This window comes from Falco peregrinus, chromosome 3 (assembly GCF_023634155.1).
Source record: "Falco peregrinus isolate bFalPer1 chromosome 3, bFalPer1.pri, whole genome shotgun sequence".
Lineage (NCBI taxonomy): Eukaryota > Metazoa > Chordata > Aves > Falconiformes > Falconidae > Falco > Falco peregrinus.
The window spans coordinates 99,960,595-99,979,515 of record NC_073723.1 but is presented as its reverse complement, the minus strand read 5'-3'; the positions used below and the strand labels follow the sequence as shown (position 1 = coordinate 99,979,515).

The following is an 18,921-nucleotide window of genomic DNA, read 5'->3' as shown; positions in this document are numbered from 1 at the left end:
ACAGAGAAACGGGCTTTCCCATGAACAGAAAAACGAAGGCTGTAGCTCTGAAAACCTTTTGATTTAGGTTTCTCCCTAGGGAGTAGTGATGATCGTGTTATCACAGTTGTGATCCTATAGTGTGGTGAGCTGGGCTGTGGAAACTCTCAGGTATTCACTTGCAGCTTGGCTGCCCCAAGGATTTTGTGGCTGGGGTCAGGAACACCCTATCAGGTGATATGCTGCTAGGGCTCGGTGGCTTGAGCCTTCCCCAGATCAGCCAGAAGAGAAGAAATGAACTTCATATTCCACTCCTGATGCAGTAGAAGTATACAAACAAATGTATCCGTCTCTGCTGGGCCACATTCACACGCACGTGTTGGTTCCTCAGTGCCAGATGCTGCTATGAACTCGAGCTCTGCATGCTGTTACAAATGGCAGAAAGAGATAGATATCTGTATCTCTACACACGCACATACATATTATTTTTTTTTTGACCTGCAGCATATGGTGATGTTTGCTTAATCTGTGGAAAACTCACATACCCATACATGATGTGATAAGTATTTTCTCCACAGTCTGAAAACCAGTTTTACACTGGGTTGTATTTGTTACTGGTTCCTCAAGTCCATTTCTGCTGCATAGCTAGGTAGGTATGTTTGGTATTTCTGATAGGTCGGGGTGGGGCTGGGGTGTGGTGTTCTTGGTTGGTTTTTTTTTTCTGTTCTTTTTTTTTTTTTAAAAAAAGCCAAATAATAAAAAAAATCAACACACTAGAAAACTCATAAATAATTCAGAACACATGCTTTATGTCAACTGTTTCACTGTTACTATTTTATCTCTATAAACAGGGCAGAGGCAAATCCCATCCAAACAAGGAAGGGGAGGAAGATGCATTGCAAAATTATGGCTGGGTCACATGAGTCAAGCATACATCCACAGATCCATTTCTGACTGGAAGGCCCAGCTCAGAAACGGGGTGCCTGCATTTTAGTGCTTGTACACTGTGAGTTGCTGAATGCCCTTACAGGAAGGTGTGTGCACTGAAGCTACGTCTGGCTTGTTGCTACATCTGGCTTGTTGCATGTGTGCAGTCGCTATTTGTCCGTAACTTTGGGTCTCCAGGCTTCCAGAGGTTCAGAAACCCCACGCAAATGTGCTGTAACAAGAGACTCCTTTGGAGGGTGCTAAATTTCTTGGCATTTCCTAGGAATTCAGCCCCTTATAAAATATGACGTTGGGTCAGTTTTTGTAAGGGGAAGCCGAGTCCAAGTTTCTGAAGTCGGATGGGAGTGCTCTGCTGAATTAAAAAATGAGTTGGTCTGAACCCATAGCAGATCTCATCTCCCATGCAGATGTGGCAGTTTCCATTTGCGTTTTCATCCCATGGGTTCTTGACGGATCAGCTGCTGAGAGTTCCAGAAAGTCGCTTTAATTTCCAGCACACCTTGCATGATTCCTATAGTCCATGTTAAAGTCTCTTTATATGGAGATGTTGCCTCATGTTCCATTTACTGTGGTGCAGCGTTGCTGAGGCAGCCTGTCTCTGGCCCTTTGTAGCTGCTTGATTTGTTTTAATAACTTGGTGAGGTATATTATTTTGTGTATCTTCTGACCCTAGAATTAGACCCATCCCTATTTTACTGTGGTGATAATAAATGTCACCATTACTTGTCTACCACTCCAGTTCTGATATGCACTGCAAAGCTAAAGATAGTGCAGCAAATTAGGTAATATCCCAGGCTGTCATGTCCGCAGTGCAGGACACAGCAGACCAGTTCTTTCTTTCAAAAGACCCATTCCTGAGAATTATTTATCAGGCTTTTCGTAAAAACCTACACGAAGGATATGCCACAGCACTGCTGTGAATATCCTATCACAGTTCTTCATCTCTCTGCAGTCAGAAGAGTTCCCTGGTGTCCAGCATTGTTGTCTTTGATGCAAATCTTGTCCCCTCCTCAGTGGCCACAAAGGCAATTAGTAACAACCTTTTATGTACCAGGCAGATGGGGGACCCTCCAACATGGATGATTCTGCTAGGGTTATGAGGAACCAGAATTTGGGGGGGCCTTTCTCTGCCACATATTTCCCATCTGACCTCAGACAAGTCTGTTAATTTTGCTACCTCAGAGGGATGCTGCGAGGGTAAATTCACTGGTGTTTCCAGGGGTGTTCAGATACTGCACTGACAGGGCCTACATAGGTGAGTAGGAGAGAGAGCAGACATACATTTATTAATGTGGTAAAGGGCTGATATTTAACTCAGCAATGCTCCCAAACAAATGTCAAAGACTATATTATCAGCATGTCTCTTATCTCTGGAATTTTGTTTTGTGCTGCACTACTTTACTTGTTGGTTTGTGGTTTGTTTTGCAGCTTCCAGGAAAAGAGAACTTTAAAAACATGAGCAGAAAACGCCAGGCGAAAGTTGTAACCAGCTCTCAGCGTCTGTGGTGCGACAGCCAACAAATAATCACCTGCTGCTGATTTACAGATTCCTGGGAGGTGTGGTGCTGAGTCTCAAAGAACTGGAACAAGAACAACACCCAATATGCTTCTCGGCAAACAGTGTAATGTATCCACCTGCTTCGCGCTCTCCTAATTTAGGCCATGTGGAGTGTGTAATGATGAACTGGCCAACTGGTTATGTTGCTGTAGATCTCATTCCCCACCTTACAAAACACCCCCGGCTGACCCCGTCTTTCATGAAAGCTCAGCCCAGGGTTTCCAGTCTACCTCTTGGGAGGGAGACAGCTCACATCAACCCTTCACAAACACACCTCTCTAGAGAGAAAAACACAATGTTGTGTTGTTTTTATTTTGTTGGGCAGCTTTTTCAGGTTCTGTAACCCACTTTTCCTTCCCTTTAAACTGTGACCAGTATTTATTTATCCCTTTTTACACACAGCAATTTAATTAAGAAACTAATCAGCGGTGTTGAAATGATCCTTGAACTACACCCCTATCACTGAAGGAAATTTATGAATGCATTATACAAGAAAGATCCTATTATCTAAAAAGCTTTCCACTAAAATGATTTGGCATCTGAAAAGTAAGACCTGAAATTCTGCACTACATTTATAATGTAAAGATGTGAACATTATTTATAGAGTCTGAAAGGTATTCCAACTGATTCTGACAAGTTTGTCAGGATTGTTTATTAAAAATAAAACTGCTCCGTGTTCAAAGGATTTCCGAACTGAGTTGGCTATTTAGGAGTCTGAAGAACAGGTCGTAAAGGTACCTGTGTAACAGACAGAGGTTTAATGGTCTCGGCTGCCTCTTCAGTTAATAGAGAGAGATTGGCATGTTCCAGTTATGTTCCATTTCCTTAGGCACTTCTCTTTGGATGGGAATTTATTGGCTGATCATCTCAGCAGGGCATTAACAGGACATCTGTAGTTAATCATTATCATCATCTGCCATTGCGAGTTCTCTTGGCTTCAGATCAAGAGAACATTTCTGAAAGCTACCTGGAACGTAGGCACCTTGGGCAGAACGTAACCAGATCCAAAAAGGAGTCCCACCTGTGCGGTCTCACTCAGCCCCAGGAACTGAGCTGTTGCTGGTTGTGTAACAGGACAGATTCAGCAGGATTGTCTCCACTCCACCAGCTGTATGCTAAATGAACATACAGGACCTAGTTCGTAAGTCCCAAATGGCTTCTGGTGCACAAAGGCTCCAAGACTTTTGACCCAACATCATCAAGACAGTTATGTTTCTGGACATCCTCAGTAGAAGAAATAAAGGTGCCTCAGTAAGTGCTCTGGAGGGGGACCCAGTTAGGGGAGGGACAGAAGATCACTTACTTGCTGCCAGGCCTCTCCACTCCATCCAAGCAGCACCGTGGGCACCTAACTGCAGGCTTAGATCCAGTCCTTTGTCCTCCACGGACTTGAAGTGGCAGGTGGGAGATAACCAATTAGTTCAATTGCAGGTCTAGAATCAGGGTCTGATAGCTGGAATTAATGAGTGGAACATGTGAAAGCCTGATTTTCTGTGGCTTTGGATCTCATGACTGAATTATCCAGTGTCTAAGAAGGTTATGAGCTCCACTCCAAGGTACAGCTGTGGTTGGGAAATTCCTGAAAGTGCTTGCCTCTGGGGATTCTCTGGTAACTAACAAATATGATAAGAGTTCTTCTTAGAGGTGTCCTTTGTTAAGAGCACTGCAATTATTTCCTCTACCACCTTCTTACTTTCACAACATTTGCAGAATTTCATCTTTTAACTCTTTGTCCTCTAATAGGTTGACTTGGAATGTGCCAACAGGTTCAAAAGGCTTTGGTGTGGGGTGAGAAGACAGATAAGATACGGGCTGACGTGTAGCGCTTTCCCGAGAAAAGTAAAATATAAAGGGCATAGTGTCTGTCCTGCGATGCTTACTGTACCTCTAAAGGATGAGCAAAATAATAAGAGCATGGTCTGAGGAGGGTAAGGTATATTAAGGACTCATGTTAGAAAGGCCGGGGAATTCTTCTAGCAACTTGATGAGATCCCTGGTTAAATTTGCCATTACCTACACTGCTGGAGTCTATTGACATGAGCTTGCTTAGAGGTATGATGCAGGAATTAATATCCTCGCACTTTCCATTGCCTCATTTGCTTAGTTATGTATTATATACTCCACATGGGTTTGCCTCATTTGCTTAGTTATGTATTACATACTCCACATGGTTTCTGTAGGGAGAAGAGGAATAAGGATGAGAATAAAGATGAAAAGAGAGGACTGCCATTTTTTCTATGAAGTGCAGATTGCAAGAGTGTGGCATTTTTCCCACACATCTTGAATAGTTTTGGGCTTGGGCTTTTTCAGGAGTTTTTAATTAATTTATTGTCTAAGTAACTGTAATAAGAAGAGCCCCTGCCACACTGATTCTAATGAGGATTGCATGTGCTCTGTGTCTTTCTCATTGTGGCCTGGATCGTTTCAATATTTTAACCAACATGTGCCGTGGCATATTTCACTTATATCTGCTTAAATTAAAGCTTGTCAGTTTAGGAGCTAAGAAACATGCTAATATTTGGGAGAGATTTGACATTCACTGCCGAAAATCATCACGCTAAATATCTGGCATCAATGACATTACTTGAGAAGGGTTAGGAATTTTTCTGTGTTCTACAGGCTGGACACTCTGGACTTAAAGAAGAAAAATGTACTTCGCCTTCTGTGTTCATAATTAAGGTCTTCACCAAAATTTCAGCTTGTTTTTCTTCTGTATTTTTTTCTGAGCAATATGTGAATATTTGAGTTCCTCGAAGTTGCTGCTAGGAGAACAAACAGTACCAGTATCTCAGAAGAAGTTCGAGTAATAGCACGATTTAGCTGTAAAAGGAATGGCATTTCCTTATGTTCTCATCTCCCAGAAATGCAAGGGAAGATGGCGCTGAGCTGGAAGAGTCTGATGGAACCTTGGATATTTGAACGGCTACAGCCACAGGAGATGAAGCTTAATTTCCCATGTGCATGTATTTTTTCTTCTTATGGGTCACCGTAGCAAAACACTATGCTGTAGGTAGTATGTACAGTGATGTACAGCATGAGAACCCTTCTGTGCTGGAGATTACTTGCTTGTTGGCACATGGATGTTAAACTTGGGTATGAACACAGAGGTACTACACATCTGAGTTTAATCTCAATTGTAACGTAATTGTAGTGGTACTTAACTGGCCATTAGAAAAGGGAGCAGAACCCAAATACTTCAAAACTAAGAGTTCTTGCTATGTGTTGTAGAGTTGCTCTCTTGTGCACCATCAGTGAATATGCAGTGGGCAAACAGTTTCAGTGCAAGTAGAATACAGGACGGTACAGGTTGGAAAACGCCTCAGGAGGTCTCTTGTCTAATCCTGCTCTAAGCAGGATCAGCCATGAGATGAGACCACATTGTTCAGGGATTTATCCAGGTGGGCCTTGAAGACCTCCAGGGAGGCTACACAACCTCTGGCCAGCTCTGATTGTCCTCAGGGGGGGGAAAAAATACAGGGAGTCTGAACTTCTCTTGTTTCAATTATGCCTTGTCTTCCTATCACACACCACTGTGAAGAGTGTGGCTCTGTCTTCTTAATGACCTCCTCGCTTCACCAACAGGGTACCCCACTGACCGCCAGCTTCTGGTGACTGAGATGCAGGGAAGAGGCCCAGACAGTGTTCTGACATCTTAGATGGCATAAAGGCAAGTAATGGATGTTAAACATAGCGTTTCCTCTTCCAAAGCCTGTGTATTGGCCTACTCCCTTGGTCACACCACTCCTTTCAAAGCACTTTTTTGGTTCAACCTCAGACTGGTGGGTTTCCTACTGTTCAAAGATTCTGAGATTTGGCGGGAGGGAACAGTTTATTTGATCTGCATTGGTTTATCTTGTTTGCAGTTAGGCACAGGAAAAACCACTTCTCACAGAGGCTTTCAGTGTCCCATTTTCCACAGTTTATGCCTCATTTCCTTTCGGATCTGACTTCTAGCCATAATCAGCTGTAGTCATAACTTGTCTGTTTCAGGCTGTATTCCCTATTTATTGTCCTTTTTTTGTGCAAGTGGTGTTACACGCCCTGTGCACATCCTGCTCTGCATAGTCTCATCAGAGCCATGGGAGAAGAGTCATGAACTCAGGTCCTGGCCCTGCTGCCTGTCCATGCTCAGTTGTGTCAGCTCCAATTATTGTCCCTTGAACTGACATAGAGCCCATGTTCACGTCCAGGTCACCAGCTTTGAAGGAGCACTATCCTGCCCTTCCACCAGCTAAGCTCAACCTAGGTGAAGGTCAGATCCGTCATGCAGAGCTATTTATAATTTGAGTGAAGCTGCAAAGGAAGTGGTGGGCAGAAGACAGGAGGGGAAGGTGGGGTTGGTAGAGCTGAGCCAGCTTTTGTAGCACTTGTGCTTTCTTGTAAGGGAATTTTGCTTTGTGTTTGAACCCAGGACAGGCCCAAGAGGAGGTGTTGCTCAATCCAGCAAAAACCATATGGAGGAGTAGGTTCCTGCACCCTGAAACATTGTGCAACTCTACCTCTTTGTACTCCTCAATGCTGTGGACTCACGTCAGTGATCCTCTCCTTTTCCTCCAGCTTGCCCAGTTTCAGGAATAATCCCTGTTGGCAGCTTCCTGTAGCGCTGCAGTACTGACTGTTTCAGGCTAACTGGTAAATCTTCACCTTTTTGATAAGAGAACTGATATATAGACAGATGAAATGATGTGCTTTGCAGAACTGGTATTTACTGTTGCCCAGATCCCTGTTAATCCACAAGTTGAGGAGGGGCTTGGGAAGTTCATATACTTGGGGTGCCTCTGCATTTTGCTCTTACCGGTTGTATTCCATTAATCTGTTTTCTCTGAAGAGCTGGACAGAGTTTCTCCAGCTTTGGTGCGGCACATTAATACTTCTGCATAATATGGCTTAAAGAAAAGATGAATTGGTGATTAGCCTGGAAAGCTGAGGCACATTGCCCTTTTGAGTAATGATTCTGCATATGGAAGGGGGAGGAAAACACTGCCATAGGGCCTGTATGACCTGTTCATGGGGAAATGATTATTCAGAAAACATTGATTTGGAATGAAAAGTCAGTTCAGAGACCTGACGGTTATACAGCAGTCCACAGGGTTAATCTGGGTAGGTTGTGAGGTCAGTCAAAAATACATCCCTCAACAAAAATGCCCTGCTTAAGTTTTTATTTCAGAAAATAGAGAGAAAACCAAAGAAATGTTGATTGCTGCAAGTGGAAAAAAGCATCCGCCAGGCTTGTGATATTTTTAAGACACAAATTTTTGTACATCAGATGGATCAAGCCCAATGTTCTGTATATATGCACATGAACAATATCCTTTTGCACAATGAGTGTGTAAACTCTGGCAGGGTTTCCAGCACATGAAAGACTTTAAAATGGGCTCAGCTCAGTTTCCATGGCATGCTGTGTAAGCCAACAAAGGGGGGCTGGAGAGTCAGGCAAGGCACTGGGGGAAGGCAGAGGTCTCCTGATAATCTTTATTATCTTGGGTGTCTCCTTTTCTTGGCTCCTGTTTCCCAACTGGAAAATGAGAATAATGCCAAGGTCCGATGGACAGTGTCTTGTTTTATTTGTTCTCAGTTTATAAGTTAGATTTCTTTTTAAAAAGACATAGTTGGCTCATCTGCAACCCTTGTGAGAAGAAGACGGGTCCTCCTACCCTTTATGTCCATGCAGTGGTGTCAACAAGGAGGTGATTTCACAGGAGAGGTAGGGTACGGCAAACAGGGAGGTGCAACCACCCAGTAAGAGGCCTCCAGCCCAGTTGGAAGGTAGCAGAGATGAGCAAGGAGCAGACGCACAATCAGGTGTCTTTGGGATGGGAAGAGGAGGCTTCACAGGGACCAGAAGGGACCACGCATGGCTTGCTGTGGTCCAGATATTGACTGAATTGAATGAAACCAGACTAGAAGGCATTCTTGCAAGGATGCAGCGGGCAGGGAAAATGTGTTGTATGTTATCCATTTCATGGCGGTTGTGTTTGACCTAGCCAGTCCAGTTTACACTGCTTTGAGAAGTTAAGGATTCTAATTTATATTCTAGCAAAATTCAGTTGGTTTAGGTTCAAAAGCCTGCCTTAGCTCTTTTGAGAGCCTAGATAAGGGAGGTTTGCCTGCCAAATTGGGATCTCATAACACAAGGATGCTTTTTCTTTGCAAGGTGATTGGGGTTGTGGGAGTGAGAAGTACCCTGGAAGAGTGAAATCACGGTTATTGAATGGCCAAATACTCATTCAGGTCTTGAAGCCTATTACCTGCACTCACGTGCAGCTTCTCCCTGCCGATGAATCTTGCTGAATTCTGCAGAGATGGTAGGAAGTTACTCCTTGAAGGTATGTTATTGTCCTCTGCTGATACTGAATACAAGCAAAACAAATGAAGATTCTGCTTGTCTTGGCTGAGGTGGAAGCATCTTCAGTCAATTAAAATATTAAAATTTTCTTTTGTTCCTTGATCCCTTTTTGGTCCCATTTGTCCCAATGCTCTATCCTTTCTGATGCTGAAGGGAAGGCTGTTTGGAGACAGGGCCACCTCTGCTTTGTGTCTCTGGAGGTGGGCAGGTCACCACATGGTGCTGCTATGGAATGGTTTCCATCAACTCAAGGTCCTAGTGGGGCATGCAGTTCTCCATAAATGGAGAGGCAACTTTCAAGGCTTTATCCAAAAGAAACACACAAAAGAAAATTGTGCAATGTATGGCGTTCTTTCTTTTGATCCATTTTTCCGTAGATAGTGCATGTCAAATTTAACTTGAATGGTCCCAGTGAGATCTGGTTTATTAACTCTAATAATTTATATGTCTTACATATACATAAACATCCCTTCTTGCCCATTCCTGCAGAAGTCACTAGACTAAGTTCCCAAAATATAGTCTGAGCCTACGCAGACATCAAAATCCCAGTGACTGGAACATGTTGTTTCAGTTGGTGGGAATTCTGGAAGTATCTTATCACCCAAAGTCAGCTATTAATTTTAAGTAAAAATATTCATTCTTATTAATTATGGTTATAGAATAATGTTGGACCATCTCCATTTTTTAATGTTTTAGGCAATGCTCCATGACACTTTGACCAACATTTAGAAAAATGGCCTGTATGTCTTTTTCTCAGAGCAAATAAATTATTTTTTATGGAATGGAAGTGGAAGGTAGAACTGAATAAGCTAGCTGCAATGGAAATAGTCTTTCAAAACATTGGAAAAGTTAGACACTCGCAATAGCATGTGGTCTAATTTCCTGAACCTGTGAGAAAGGACATGAGTTATTATATAGCTTACTGCGGAACATATGCTTGCTTCCTCATGTATGTAGCAGGCAAGGGTGGAATACGTGTGTGAGTCAGGTCCAGCACTTCTCATCCCGTCTTGTACAAGCTCAAAAGCAAAGCAGACCCTGTAAGTGACAAAAAGGCACGCCAGGAAGTCAGACAGGGAACTTAGAGCAGTCTGGGGGCTTCTAAACCGGAGCGGACAAGAAGAAAAGTAACTTTGGCTAACAGATACCTTTCTAATCTGTCAATCGCTTATATTTTGTTTTTAAAAATCTTGTCAGAAGCTTTGGCGTTACGTTTTTTTAGTGTGTACCAAAATAGTTAAGGTTGTCATTTTGTGTAAGAACCACGCTCGTGCACTGCGCCTCTGGCACCGTGGTCTTTCTCCAATATCCTTGCACTCTTTTCACAACACTTCCAACTAAGTTTACTGAAGCGAAGCATAGGGGTAGGGACAAAGGGGGTGTGGTGGGGTTTTGGGGCGTGGTTTTTTTTGTAATTATTGTTATTTTTTGAAGGAAAGAAACATACCCCTGAGTTTAAAACTGAGAAGTAATCTTGGGTCCTTGAAGGCAACATTGAGGGTAGGGTCCTGCAAACATAGGCTTGGTTGCCACCTAGGGAATGTAGTGCATTCACAATTCATATTCTATTTACTGCCTTTACGTGAAAGGATTCCGGATTTCAGAGCCTGATGGTGGGGTGACATTGAATACAAGATTGTGTAGCACTTTATAGAACTTTTCTTTTATTAGCAGCTCTATAATCACATTAAGTTAGACTGAAAATTTGAACTAATTCTTTCCCTTGAGGCCCAGGCTCTAATAATGGTAAAAATCTGTGAAATAGGATAAATACAATTCAATAATTATATTGATAAATAAAATGAAAATCAACTAATTGTGTCATTCAGTCAGTTGCCTGCCTCTGTTGTTGCTGCCTTTCTGCATCAGTGACTGCTAAACTTTTTCTGTCACACTTCAATAAATTTAATTGTGCAGAATAAATGAGCTAATTTTTGAAGTCACAGGCTCTGTTTGCAAGATAAGGATGGTGATTTATTGACCTTCTCTAACTCTGTAAGAGTGTCACCCTCCTTTTTACTGACAACCGTAAGAAGGGGTTTTGTCCCTCTTCACACAGCGCCTTGCTAAATCCTACTTTGTATATTTACCTTCCCATCTCATTTTCTTGAAGTCACATAATACACCACAATAGACCAAAGATCCCTGCTTCAGTCAGTGGTTATACAGACTATTCCAAGTGATTAGCGGAGCTGTGGGGTTTTTATCTTTCTTTTTAATGCTATTTTCGTCCGATGATCATTTCGTTCTCTGGATTTTTTAAGGATGGCTGCTAAGGGGAAGTACAAGAAAAGGGGCATAGATTAATACCTGTTTTTTCTGGAAGCTCTTGTCTAATCTTATTCATGAATCATGAGCTCATCCACCCTACCAGGATGCACACTCATTTCAGTGCTCATTCACATTGACAGTTTAACCATGAACACGGGAAAAACACAGATATTAGGCATTTGACGTGCCTCATGAAAAAATTGCCTGTTTTTTTAACTTTTGTTTCTGTTTCTTGGGGTTTGAATTTAGATGCTGGGAGGATGAGGAGAAGATGCTGGTTACCTTGTGCTGATATATAAACTAATATAAAATGGTAGGAGTGAACAGGCTGCACCCTTTCTTTCCCACCTCTCTGCTTTGCTTTAATTTTGAGTCAGGGTTTTTTTTAACAAAACATCTGTATGACAGCCACAACTAACCTTTTTCATAAGGCTGGATCTTTTGCTCTCTTCTTTAAATTAAAGCCATAAAATATGCATATATATCTATATGCATATATATATATCTATATGGATATAGAAAGGGATTATTAGATACCGTGGTACAACCCTTCTCTGTTACAGCAGACAAATCATTTGTCAGGCTGTAGCAATATGAGCCCTGGACCAAAAATCTTGGTATTCTGTCGAATCAATAAAACTCTTTAGAGAAAAATTAAAATCAGCGTCAACACATCAACCATGTTAAAAAATGGTGTCAAAGTTCTGCCTCCCTGCCTCTGGCAAATAAATCCAATAAATGAGAAGGATGGGGACACCTTGGTATTACTGAATGGCTGCCTGCTGAGGTGCGTAGGGCTGTGCAAAACAGTTTTCCATCTCAGTGTGTGCTATGCTTGCTCTTCACAGTGCGACTGAATCTACTCTTCTTTGACTACGATGCTAGGCAACATAACAAGTCAAATACATATGAAAGCTAGCTAGGCTTTGACAAACTTGGCCTCCTAGAAGTGCACAGCAAAAGACTTTTTATGGAGCCAAGATTTCAGCTGGGCATCTAGAACACAAACTGTGAGAAACCTTTTTCTCATGTTTTAGTTGTTATATTGGACCTCTTTCTGCTGTAATTTTCTTCTAAAGAAGACTTATAACCTCCTAAATATTTCCTGTCAGGTGTTGGCTAGGTGAAATGCATCCTAGGGAATTGCAGCTGGAGGAATCACAACGTCTCACACGCAGAGCAGTCCAAACTTCTGCCAAACTTTTCGCTGTGTCTTTAACTCAAACTGCTTGCACCCTTGGTGATTGATGCTTGTAGCAAAAGGCAGACCTAACCCAGCAAATCCTTCCACATCATGGCTTTGCCTTCCTTCAAACAAAAACTTATGTCCAATTTAACAGCCTGCCCTGGGAGCTGCACGCAGCCCTAACACAGGCAGCCTTTGCATGAAATGGTGGTTGCTGTTCCTCCCCATTTTCGCTGTGTGGTTGGTGTTTGTGCCTTGGATGCTGTGGGTTGCTTAATTGACACTATCTCAGGAACCTGTCAACCTGCACCTGAGCAATGACATTGATTTGGGGGGGTATGAAAGTAAATTAAACCTGAACAAAACTTACTCTTTGGTGAAGAAACCTTTGCCAACTTTAACAGGATAAAATTCTGCCAGCATGTAATGTTTTATTGGGCTGAGGTGAAATACTTTGCAGAAAGATTTCCAGTTCATAAAACACTTCCAAGATGTCAATTGAGCTTATATTTTGTGGGCCGTTATCATTTTTCTCTTTGCAAACCAAGTTCCAATTGTTCTTCAGATTCCTCACCAAGAACAAGAAGATAAAGTTTGTACTGAGGAGCTGGACCATGTAGGAGGTACAGGAGATCTCTGAAAATGCCAAGTCTGATTCAGATCAACATTTCTAAAACCATGACTTCCACTGAAGGAGGACTGTGTCTTCCTCTGAAAGAGGAAGTCAGCAAATTCTTAAAACAAGAATAATGCTCATTTTCCAGTTCAGATTTTCTTTCTACTGTGACCCTTGCCAGATCTTAAATTGTAAGTAGAAGAATAGAACATATTTCCTAATTAATCCAAATTGAACACATTCATCATGCTCTATAAATCATAACGCAATTCTGCCCTTCTTTATCCTTCTTCATTGATGCTCTGGTTATGCGGGTATGGCTGAGAGTTGCTGGTCTGATCTGGAAGTGACTTGGGAAAATGCCACCCGCTTGTTGCTCCAAGACCGATTTGCAGAGCAGCTGAAGGGTAGAAGCTTTGGTGAAATGTGCCACCTGTAGATGAAACCAGAATTAGGCAAATAAGGACTCTTCATAAAAGAAAGCCTGCCTTCCCTGTTGCTGAAGGTACAAGCTGAACTGTCCGGGTGTGGAGGCAAATCAGAACTGAGTACAGAGATGAGACTTCATACTGCCTGGGGGAATTTAGGTCTTTTCCTATAATACCAGGCTTTTGGTTTGCTGTGCTGAAAGAATGGAAGCCAGCCCCGTGACTGGGGCAATGCATGCCCAAGGCCAGGCTCGAGATGCAAGATCTTCTTATGTTCTTTGATGTTTGAAAACTAAGGTGGCAATAACAAAAGCATCCAACTATGTAAAACTGGGGAGCTTGAGGGTGTACTGAAGACCACATGGAAACAAATGGAAAACACTGGAGACAGGAACCATTCTCTGTCCATGGCTCACTGGGTCCCTGTATCACCAGACCACTTCCAGTCCCCAGGAGAGACCTAATGTGATTAGATCAGAGCATCCCCTACTTCACAAAATATGCTTACTGCAAGATACTTGTTTCCAGTTGGGATTTTTTTTTCTTTTTTTATGTTGTAGTTTTGAGACTGTCTCGGAATATTTCATTTAACATCCGCCACTGTGCAGATTTGTGTATTGTACTGTAATTACTTAAATAAGGGATTTTGTATGCTACAGCCAGTGATTCATGAACTGCAGGGTATCTGCAAAAGCAGGCTTTCATTGGGATTATGGGATGTAAAATGCCTGAAGGTTTTTGCCTTTGATAGCAGACCTGCCATTGCATCCACACAGGGTTTGTCTAATAAATTGTATATGTGCTTTCCAGCATCCTGATAACTTCCCTCCCCCCAAGTCCTTGCTATTCTGAAGTGTTGTGAAAGAAAACTGTTTCTCTGTGAGTTATTGCTGTGGCAATCATTAAAACGTATATTCAGCATGCTTGTTGTTGACCATGCGGCATAAAGAGAAGAAAGTTGAAAAGGTTCTTCAGGAAGGACTTAATAGTGTGATATTTGCAATTACATGGAAATAAGGGAGTTGCAGAGGGTGTGGGGAAAAGACCACAGTTGGATGTTCTCAATGTCTTCAAGGGGATGTAGTCACTTATCTTCCATCTGTTTAGGGTTATGTAGCTAAATCCCCTCCCTGCTTTTGGAAATAGTCTCAGCCACTGAAGAAAACTGAGCTGCTGTTTGATTTAAGGTTTTGTCTAATTTGGCATGTCAAATTATTTCGAGCCCATGAGAAGGAGGAGGACATGCTGATGACAGTGTGTTCATGCCTGTGTATCCAACCAATGTGTTAGGCTAGGAATCCTTGCAGACACAGGTGAGTCTAAAGCTTTTTCCTTCTGTAAGGGAACTGGGCAAGAGGAATCATAAAAACACGGTAATGGCTTGCTGCCTGATCAAAACCCTAATTCATCCAGGGGACAGCAGGTTTCTGGTGAAATTTCCTTGCTGACTTTTCTATCAGCCCATTTCTAAATTTCTGTAAGTTTCATGCTGTAAAGACCAGAAGCAGAGTTGTTTTGTAGTTGCGTGTGGGTTTTAATTATAGCAGGCACAGTATTTCAGACATGCCAATGCTTGTTTTTATGTTGGGATCCACATGGCTGCATTTTCTTTCCAGGGGTTGGGAAAGATCATTTTCTTAGTCATATTTCTCCCAGATCTACAGCTGTGCAGATGAAAAACAAAAAACAACCCACAAAACGCCCCTTTACTGCTGCTAACTCCCTTCCTTCTGAAGCCACCACAGCTCAGGTAAGTTCAGTAGATAGCAAGTGCAAGTCAGGGTAGGTAAAATCATAGTGCACGTTTGGTGCCCATGAGATTCTTCACTGACCACCATGCAGAGAGGTCATGTCAGTCATTAGCAGCAAGAAAATCCAAAGCCTCCCAGTCTCCACCCCCCTTCCCTTTTGGCTGTGCCTGTTTCAGGCTGCCTATTGTGCAGCAGGTTGTTTGCTATTTTAAAAACTCACTAAAAATATGAGGGCAGCAAGCAGCGTATAGCTGTGTACATAGAGACAGAGCTGTATGTTCTTGGCTCATATCTTCTGTTCAGCAGAGGTTCTTTGGGGTTAGGTGCTTTGTAAAGATTTGTTTTTGTTTTCAACACCCTGTGTGCTTCCACTCCATTCTGTTTTGCAGTGCTCGGCCATGCAAAGTGATGTTTCCGAACAGGGCACCGGGGGAGAGGCAGCCCAGCAAAGCTGCAGGTAGAGCAGAACTCCCTGCCACTGTTTTCCATATGTTCCTCTCTATGGGGGCCTGGCTGGATCTCGACCCAAGGAGGAAGCACAATGGAAACTTAATGGAGAAGTGAGTCCCACCCTCAGGTATATGAAGCAGCCAAACGCTTTTGTTCTTATTCTCTCCGGTTTTATCACGTTTCTGTCCGGGGGAGTGGGGTGTGTGTACTAGAGACAGCACGTTCATCCCCTGCTCTGCCTAAGTCCACAAAAATATCTCCTAGTGCTCAGCCTGAATTTGCAGCTCTTCAAAAGAACCTTCCCCTATTTCCTCCTTTTTGTTGTTGTTTTCTTTTTGTTTTAAGTTGGTTCACATTGATTAATCATTTTAGAAATGTTGAGGGCTGGGATTGTGAAACCTTTGCTGGCAAGAATTTTTCCCCTGGAGTCAAGGAGACTACTCATTAGCATGACTACTTGCCAGCGTGAGGGAGGGATTCACAATCTGGACGTTTGTAGTTTTAAAAATATGTCTCTATTTAGCTGATTTGAGCAGCTGAACAGGGCTGGTTATGGAAATCAGACTAACAGGCTGTCACACTCGGGTGTTTTACTTCAGAATGCATCTGTGGTGAAATAACGTATTTTTACGTAACACACACATTTAAAGAGCATTTCATTTGCCTGACCGGTGTCTTCAACCTTGCTTACACGCATTGTGTGATACCCTTTCAGCATAAACCAAACCCGCTGTTGTTAAACACCCTCTCCATACCCCTCTTAGTTTACACACGGTGTAAGGGTGTCTGAGGGTCAGTACGGGCAGGGGGGTGGCACGGGGCAGCGGGGCAGATCTCCCACAGTTGGCGAGTGCTGGCAGGACACCGGGGTTTGAGCCCAGTGGGGTGAGGGGTTAGCGAGTGAGGAGCTGGGCAAGGTTGTGTCTGCAGGACATGAAGGTGGCATGGACGCACCTCTTGCTCCTGCTTGCAAGAAACAAAACTCCGAGGAAAGATGTCTGGCTCTCTGACAGAAAACCCTGTGGTTTATATTACACTGGTTCCCTACTGTGAGTCAATCCCTCCCTCTTTTTTTTTCTTTTTTTCTTTTTCTTTTTTTTTTTTTTTTTTTTTTCTGAGGACAATTGAAACAATTCTGCCTCTGCTCTGCATGGCTAACAGCAGCAGTGACCTTCAGGCTTGCCACTTAAAAGCGGTGTGGGATCATCGCCGTGAAAATTCAGAACAACGCTATCGTTCCCTTTCCCCCATCAGCTCCACTCCGCTCCGCTGCCCTTCTCCCTCTGCCTAGCGGGGCCATCCAGCCCGGGTGCTGGGCTGCTGGAGCACAGGAGTCCCCTCTTCTGTCTGCACCTCCCTCCACCTTGCACAAAGCTGACAGGGGGATTTTTCACCTCCTCGCTTTCCTTTTTCCTCTTTGATTAACTTTGGACCAGATGGCCAGTCCCCAATCTCTCAGCATGCATTTGACTGACAGGAGCCTTTGATAAACCTCATAAGAATGAAGTCATCTTCAGGTCACCTCCTCTGCCTGGCCTTTAGCATCCTGCACATACCACCATTATCTGCTGAATAGGAGACAAAGGAAATTAGCTCCAATTCCCTATCATCCCCATTATTTCCACACTGATTTAAACAATAAGGCAATGAGATGCCCTTCACTTTCCTTCGAAAGGTACAAATGTCAGCTGTTAAGAAATGCAAACAAGAGGGTTCCCATGTTAATGGATGGGCTTCTTTGTAAAGCCATGAAGTGGTAAAGTGGATTTATTCACCGCCTGCCTGGAAAATGCTTAACACACTTCTAAACAAATTCTTTAACCACTTTTATTTTATACACAGTGCAGAGTGCTTGAGAAGCCTCATTGTTTTGGTCTGAATGTATATAATGAGGTGATACATCGCTCTTAGTTTTTTTCCATATGCAGTTATCAGAGCTTCCTTTGAGACAGTCCTGAACCAAAACCTTGGAATCCACATTCCTTGATATATAAAAAGGTTTCTCTGTGTACGAATCCAAGCACTGTGATGTAGGAAACTACCTCCAATTTGAAGGGAGAAAAGGAATTTGGATGCTATGGACAGAGGACAGAAGAGCGTGAATAGGAACGGAATCTCTCCAGGGATTTGTAAGCAGTTACCCAACATCCACTTGGCTATTAACCTTTTATCTGAGAAGAGAAATAACAATACACCATAAGAAGTGTTGCCCCAGGGGTATTTCAAACCAGGTATGCTAGAAAATATCTTTAAAAATACTCCTTTTGATGACATTTCTTTCCCAAGATTGCAGTCTTCCACTTGAGTTTTGACTGGCAGTTAATTCTGGATTTTTGGCAACTGCAAGTACCTGAATGTTTGGGCACTTGCATGAAACCAGCCTCCAGATCACTGGCACACCCACATACATTGCAGGAGATTAAAACAACAATGATCTCCAAATTAACTCTTGGGAAAACTGGCCTGTAAACTGTGCTTTATGTGGAAATTACTTTCTTTTTCTTCTTAGCTTACTCATGTCTCTCTCTCGTGAAGCAGTCAGGATCTTGCCTTTGAAATGGGGCTCACTATAGAGTCATCTCCTGGGGTACAGCTGAAAAGCACCACACAAGAACACTTTTTTTTTCTTTTTTCTTTTTTTTTTTTGCCACAGAGCAAGGATCGTACTGCAAGCTAGAAACTGAGCTGTATTCCCGTTGCCTGGTATGAAACATGGGAGCAATGACAGCATGTCAGGTCTAGAGGCTGGTGAGCAATGGTGACCACCTGGCATGCCAAGTTGCTAGAGCTTGCCTTGCTGGGCAGTCAGGGGGGGGAAAAAAGTCATCTTGGTACCCAAGTTAGGCATGCAGAGAAGTCCAGGCTGCCTGCTTGATGTGTTGTGACTGCTGCTCACAAAGGGTAGGGTCTGAATCACTCCTTGCCCGCTGATCTTAGATGCCATTGTAGCGGGGTTTCTGCGTTAGGCTCTTGTGTCGGGCAGCCCGAACATGGCCCTTTCTGTTTTAGAGTCCCAGGTAGTGTTTGCCACCTGCCTTTAGCCACTGATAAAGGCTGGTGTTTTTCTTCTCAGTGTTATCACGGGCACCTGCACTTCACCAGCAGCAGAGAGAATTCTGATGATGATCTTGGCTGATCTGTGCTTCTCAGCACACCTGGATAGCCTTCACCATAAACTCTGTGTCTAGAGAGTGGTGGCAGAACTGCAGCAGAAGAGATTTTAAATAAAGGCTCTGTCCATTCAAATTCAAACGTACTCTTGCTGCCGGAGGAGGGCATTAATATGGAAGTCAGGTAGCACCTTTCTTTTTTTGCTTTAGAAGAGTCTTTTTTCTGGCTTCCCTTACTAGTATAAGAAGATCTATATTGTGGCACTGCAGTAAAGGAT

The 18,921-nt window shown here is 43.0% G+C and overlaps 2 long non-coding RNA genes across 2 annotated transcripts; both read left to right on the top strand.

Moving 5' to 3' along the window:
- Positions 1-762: 762 nt before the first annotated feature.
- On the top strand, positions 763-3,170 carry LOC129784132 (uncharacterized). The gene is made up of 2 exons (XR_008746505.1): positions 763-1,013; positions 2,356-3,170. It is a non-coding gene; the product is annotated as an uncharacterized LOC129784132 (long non-coding RNA).
- Positions 3,171-14,430: 11,260 nt separating this feature from the next.
- Positions 14,431-18,134, top strand: LOC129784217 (uncharacterized). The gene is made up of 3 exons (XR_008746678.1): positions 14,431-14,645; positions 15,473-15,660; positions 17,462-18,134. It is a non-coding gene; the product is annotated as an uncharacterized LOC129784217 (long non-coding RNA).
- The last annotated feature ends 787 nt before the right edge of the window (positions 18,135-18,921 follow it).